The 4,438-nt window shown below is 41.5% G+C and overlaps 1 protein-coding gene across 2 annotated transcripts in view; it reads right to left on the reverse strand.

Moving 5' to 3' along the window:
- The window catches only part of HYKK (hydroxylysine kinase), a 9,810-nt gene extending 5,446 nt beyond the window's left edge, over positions 1-4,364 (reverse strand). The window contains exons 1-3 of one of the 2 annotated variants that reach the window (XM_014944742.1): positions 3,465-4,364; positions 1,057-2,900; positions 277-355 (exon numbers count right to left, since the gene is read on the reverse strand). The gene's annotated coding sequence lies outside the window, so the exon portion shown is untranslated. Of the gene's footprint in view, positions 1-276; positions 356-1,056 lie in introns of both variants that reach the window. The other variant, XM_014944741.1, reaches the window with a different exon arrangement.
- Between the last annotated feature and the right edge of the window lie 74 nt (positions 4,365-4,438).

Below are 4,438 nucleotides of genomic sequence, written 5' to 3' on the forward strand. Positions count from 1 at the left end.
GGAGCGGGCCCGGAGCCGTCCCGGGGCGGGGTGCGGCCTGTGGGCACGGCGGCCCGGGGAGGGGGGGGACGGCAATCCCCGCCCGCGGGGGCTGCTCGGCCGCGCAGCGCCGATCCGCTTGTGCTTTCGGGGGGAGGAAACCTACAACTTCCTGTGGGCACGGGGAAAGGCTGCCGTCAGGAGAGAGAGGGGTTTGCATCTGATTGCTGTGGTTACATCCTTTTATCAACACACGGCATCAAAAACTACCAGCTGTTTCGACCCAGGATCATTTACCCGCAGCAAACCCGAGGCGCCTCTGTCAGGATGTCCCTTAGACCGTGCTGCACTTCAGGTTGGGAACGCTTGTCCAGGCCTAAAGAATTTTAGACTTAATTAAAATAATTACAAATCTCAGCACCCCCCTCCTCGCCCCCCCCCACTAACGTTCAAGATCAATATATAAATCTCCTCTGAAATTCCTAATAAAACAAATCTTCTGCAATATTTGAGGTCCCTCGATGACAGAATTAGGAATCTGCTGAAAAAAGGATTTTAAAAAGGCTTACTGAAGCTACAAAAAAAAATAAAATCTTGGTTTAAAGAAAACCATTTATTAAGAATGCTCTGTCCCAATATTTCAGTGTTATTTGTAATATTAAGGACATTACTTTGAAAACATTATTTTAATCCAATAAGAAAATTGGAAAAGGGAAACTATTTCCCCAAGAAACAAACATAAGTCCCTTGGATTCCCCCCCCAGTTTCAGAACAGATGTTACTAAACAAAGTGACTGGCCAACTCAGACATATTTTTACCTACTTCACTCTCCCACCTCCCAGAAAATCACACAAGCAAGTTTTTTCAATAATAAAAAAGCTCTGGAAAATATTTAGGGTTCCCTCTCCCAATTTCTGAGGCTGACTGAAGGTTTAGCTCACTGAACAAAACTGACAGAGCAGGAAAGCATTCTTTGCAATGCTTATGACTTTAAAATACGTAGCAGGTTACAGAAAAATCAGAATAAACTCATTCTCCCTGTAAACAACATTCCAATACATTTTGCAGATCCGTACCTCGTTAGTCTGCCTTAGTTTCCAGACAGCAGTGCCAACCCTGAACACCTATCGACCTCCTCGCTTCTCCTGCCGGCCCAGCACGCAGCGTTTGGGAGGCAAGGCAGAGGGCTGAGGTTGTACTTTGGCCTCTCTTATCTGTAAGAAAGATAAAACTTGAACAATTTAGTGTCTCTGTGCTGGGTGCAAGTCTAGTAACACCTCTTCTGAAAGCCTCTTCAGGGAATGTCAGTGTCAGACACCCCCAAATCGCCTTTGAAAAATCTTGTCATATCTGTTAGCTCTATGTGCCATAAATGTAACCTCTGTCAACAGCTTGCTGAAAGAAAAAAAAAAAAAAAGGTTATTGAGAAAGCGTTTGCTATAGTTGTAATACCCAGACCAGTATCTGGAGCTCAGCCAACACAGAAAACCTCTCTCTAAACCACGTACTCGTGCTTTGGAAGCCCACACGTGAGAGACTCCTAAGGAGAAAACAAAACATGCATAATTATACCCTTTTCCTTATTCACCCCACCCTTTCATACATGCTTACATTACCATTTTAAGCATATTCCATACTATCTATTCAAAATAGATTATAACATACAAGAACTGTGATATAATTTTCTTTATTAAAAATAATTTACAGCATCGTTAACATTTTATGCACAATTGTCATCAACTGAACTTAAGATATCTCTATACAATACTTACTGAACTTAAAACTTACACTGTTCTGTTGGCTTTAAACAGCAGACATTTATTTGCAGTTGCTTGAATATAATGAATATACATAGTTTCATGTCCGTATACTTAGGTGTAAAATGTATAAACATCAACAACTGTCCCAAAGCTTTGTAGTTTGGTAGGGGGAAGGAGGAAGAGGGGCACAGGGAGAGAAAAACATTTAGAAAAATTGGAACAGATTCTTCTCTGAATCAAAGTGGAGAGAGAAGTCTAGGTTTAATACATCTAACACACCGAGTCACTTCTTCAAAAACATACAGTTCTTCCTATGCTTTAAGATACTAGAAAGAGGTCTAATTGAACAAGGTTGTTTTGTGTGTGACCACAGAAACCTTCTGACCGTGCCACATCCCACCACTGCCAGAAAGATGTCACTCTTGTCCACCTAAAGGCCCTAGGACCCAGCAGCGTTCGAGGTTACCCGTCTTCCCTCTGCCGACCTGGGCTGTGCAGGGTTCACTGCTGCGGGAGGAGAGGGGCCAGGCACGTCACCGTCACCGTGGAGGGGCAGGCAAAGCCCTACCTTGGCTGGGGGTTGGCAGCAGGAGATGGGGACACAAGGGGGGCTGCTCCTCAGCGTAGGGACCCTAAGGGCAGGGGTTGGGCTGCACAACTCACCATGGTGCTAAGGAGCTCGGCCTAGCAAGGGGTGGGCCCACCGCAGCAGCAATAGCAGGAGCCTAAAGTTAACAGCAGCTGTGCCAAAGCCCAGCTCAGAAGCTGGCTATCACTGATCTTATGACACAGGAGTGCAGCAGAATTGAAAGAGTTGCTATGGTAATGTCTCTTAATGTCATGTCTCTTAAGAGAGATGACTAGCTTTATTGGTGACAACTTGCCAGTAAGTCACATCCCTTGAAATTGCACTTAACTTCACAATACTGATTTACCTTGACGTGTCTCCTTCTGAAGCAAGGAGTGTGTTCCTGCCCTACAGGGGCTGGGGACCATGTTCCCTTCAAGCATCAGCAGTTACACACCTTGTAAGTAGGCTTGTAGTCGTGTTTTTATTTATCATCTGCATGAGGCATCATTGTGTGCCAGCACTGAATTCCTATCTGCTCCCAATAATGAACATGCATTTGCTTGAACTGAATCAAGAATGTGACCTTGAACTGGGAAAAAAAAATAGTATTAGACACTATTGTACAAGAACTAAGACTTGCTCAGTAACTCTGGATAAAATTAGCAAGTGTGCCACAGAACAGAACCTCATTCTGTGTTCAGTTGAATATAGTATTCAAAAATGCATTGATTTATCACCCATGTCAGCAGTAGGAGTCACTGGAATGGGTTTTATCCTAAAAGAAAACCACAGCAAAACTAGTGAAGTATAAAAACAGATTATACAGCATTCAAAACTTTAGGGAACTTTGTCCAATAAAACAAAAAAAGGTGTATCAAAGTTATGCTAGTGAAGTCAAATTAATTTGGCATTTGAGGTGCCAAAAAATTAATATATTGTAATCATATAATTACGTCAGGTTTTTTAATTTTTTTTTTTAAAGGAATGTCAGAAGCCATACTATTTAAAGATTTCAACGGTGCATCTATTAGTTTGCAAGTCCACAAGCTTAGTGTCTGGTTATAGATTGAAAGCACACGTAGTAAAGCTTAATACAGCCCTCCTGAAGTTCTCCTATTTAAGATGTTTACCAAGAGCAAAAAAAAAAAAATACCTTAAAGCAGAATCTTGACAATTCATAGGCAAGTTATTGCAGTTTTGTTCTCCAAAAGCAATTAATCTCTACATAAACTGTTAAGGTGTATGATGCTTTTCAAGACACCGGAGCACAGAAGGAGCACGTTGAAGCTGCAGGCTCCCTGGCGGAGGTGAGAAGCTGTCAATGCTGTTTAGTGGTGAAACAAGCACTTGTACAGAAACTGTGCATCTTCTGTTAATATTAAATATGGAACAGGGCCTTTACCATCAACAGGCTGACAATTAAATTTATGGAAGTTGCAATGGTGTAAAAGAGTCAGATTTGTTCAGTGTTCTGGGATCTTCAGCAGAGGAATCTGCTGCTGGTTTGGGAAAGCTGTAAATGACCAGCACATTAGAAAGCATTAAAAGGCAGCATGGCTGCCTCTACTATATTAGACACAGGTCATATTTAAAGCAGAGGAATTTAAACAGTTCTAATAAATGTTTTTAAAGGTTAAAGTACTACAGGGAGGTACTTTGTCTGATGATATTGCAGAGAGTACAGTGAAACCTCATGTCAGAAATGACAAGCTGCATCCTTGAAGCAGATGTGACAAACTTCAGTCGAAGGACACTGCTGGTTTCCAAAAAGCTGGGCTGCTGCACTTAACCTGCATGAACAAAATAACTGCAAGCATTTTTTTAAATGCAGAAATGTTTCCCATAGTTTAAACACACAATATTTCATAGCGTGAGCAGTTTTACATCTGGATCCAGAGGAAATATAATCCCATAATAAAGGTAAGAAAGTCATGGTCTGTGATACAGGATACTGTGGGCCTCACACGGACTGCTTTTTGTTCAGCACATAACCTAAAGAGCAAGAAATTCAAAACTGAGTTTTAAGCACTGGATGCAAAAAAAAAAAAAAAAAAAAAAAAATTAAAACCCAAAATGTTTTCCCTTTAAATTATTTTCAGACCTAAAACTTCTAAAAAATTTCATGTC

The sequence above is a fragment of the Calidris pugnax genome, unplaced genomic scaffold (genome assembly GCF_001431845.1).
Source record: "Calidris pugnax isolate Ruff unplaced genomic scaffold, ASM143184v1 scaffold70, whole genome shotgun sequence".
Classification (NCBI taxonomy): Eukaryota; Metazoa; Chordata; class Aves; order Charadriiformes; family Scolopacidae; genus Calidris; species Calidris pugnax.